Source organism: Octodon degus, unplaced genomic scaffold, assembly GCF_000260255.1.
Source record: "Octodon degus isolate 3935 unplaced genomic scaffold, OctDeg1.0 scaffold00055, whole genome shotgun sequence".
NCBI classification, from domain to species: Eukaryota; Metazoa; Chordata; class Mammalia; order Rodentia; family Octodontidae; genus Octodon; species Octodon degus.
The window spans coordinates 11967431-11969273 of record NW_004524631.1 but is presented as its reverse complement, the minus strand read 5'-3'; the positions used below and the strand labels follow the sequence as shown (position 1 = coordinate 11969273).

The 1843-nt window shown below is 36.6% G+C and overlaps 1 pseudogene; it reads left to right on the top strand.

Annotated features, from left to right (window-relative positions):
- Window positions 1–484, top strand: part of LOC101592812 — a 34213-nt pseudogene extending 33729 nt beyond the window's left edge.
- The last annotated feature ends 1359 nt before the right edge of the window (window positions 485–1843 follow it).

Here is a 1843-nt window from a genome sequence, read left to right as displayed (position 1 = left end):
ACAATGAAAAGAGAGCAAAGAGAAGAGCTGGGAAACTTAACAGTGGCAAGCCATACAGTTATATGTAGAAGATGGTGAGGACGTGTGGCGGTGTTGCCCAGGAGAGGAAGGCGCTCCAGTTCCGGGTAGGCCCGGCTCCTGCCTCTCGGCCTCACTGTGGCAAGCGGCAGCGGCAGCAGGGCAGCAAGGAAGGCAGCGGAGGCCAACCTCAGCTCTGTGAGGGAGAACATGGACGTTCTGCTTGAGATTTCAAAAATTTTGAATACGGGCTTAGATATAGAATCTAAATCTGTCCATTTGTGTATGACTTTGTGAACAAGGCATTAACCCAGAAGCTTTATCGTCGATCATTAAGGAGCTTGCAAGGCTGCTGAAGCACTAAAGGCTGCTGAAAATACAACAAGCTGACTCTGGAAAACTCTTGATATGTCAAACTGTGCAAGAGGATTTAAAGATTGCATTGTAGTCAAGAATGTACAGTAAAATTACTGCATGCAGCAGTGTAGAAAAATTTTCGTTTTAAAAAGAATTATAAAACTGTAACTTTGTAAGTCCATGGAAAGTGGCTTACAGAGAGGACTCTGAGATGTGTTTATATCACATCTTACTCATTCTTTTAAAGTCCCTAATGCTTTGGTGTTGCTGTATTCATAGTTACATATTACTTATTTATAGCTCTGATAGCTTTAATTTTCTAAGCGGGCTGTCTGGCAGCTGTGCACGTCTGCTGTGCCTGGTTGAAGAACAGTGGAGTCATCAGCAGGGATGTGCAGTAGTTACAACTTTTTGATATTTGCATTATAAACTTTAATTTTGAATTGTTTATGCATAACAAGTGTGGATTTATGTTGTAGTAGGCTGAAAGTTTAAAGGACTTCAGCCACAGTTTGTGAATTTTGATTTAGATTTATGTACATCAGAATCTTGCTTTTAAGATAAGGACATATGGAATATTTCTTATAATCTATTCTTTAACAAAGAACATTTAGTTTTTTAAAAGTTTTGGGCAGTTAGTAGTGTAAGCTAATCATTTTTGTATTGAGTAAAAAATAAAACTTCTAAGAACTTTAAAATTTTACAAGTACTGATAGTGCTTAATATAGTCTTATTTTTAGTTTAAACCATTTAAATCTAATAGGAATATTGAGAATTTTTTCTAAGTTTTATATCCTATAAAGGCGTACAAAATAATGTATAAGATGAAATATAGCCAAACCATGCAAAATTCCTTTTTACTTTTATTATATAAAAGTAGCTGAAATGCTTACCTAATAATCGTGAGTGGTTATTTAATAAATCAGTAGGTGATATGTTGCAACAAAAACTGTGTGTGATATTTTTGGGGGGTTGGTATATTTTAGATACATGGAATTATCTTGTACCTGTACATGATATATCTTGCTTTTTTCCCCATTCCCTTCCCTCCCTTCAGTCCTCTTCCCCTCCTGCATTATAAGAGCTAACAAATATTATTCTTTGTGAAGAAATAAAGATTTGCAGTCATTAAAACCAATTAAATGTGAGTCAGGAATTATAAGTATGATTTTCTACAATCGTTGTCTTCACTTTTATCCTTGAAGTTTTAACTCATCAAAAAAGGGATGAATGAAGAATAAAGTTTAGAAAATTTAGGATAGAATTGCTTCTGTTCCTATAGCAGAACCTCAGTGAAACTGTATTTGCAAAGCTAATAGGAGTTAATCACATTTAACTGTTCATTAAATTTTAAGTTATGAGAACCGAGCGGAGCTGGTTGAGCCTTCAAAGTCCTAAAACCCGCGGCCGTGGGTTCGGGGTTTATTGATTGAATTCCGCCGGCGCGGGAGCCTCTGCAGAGAGAGAG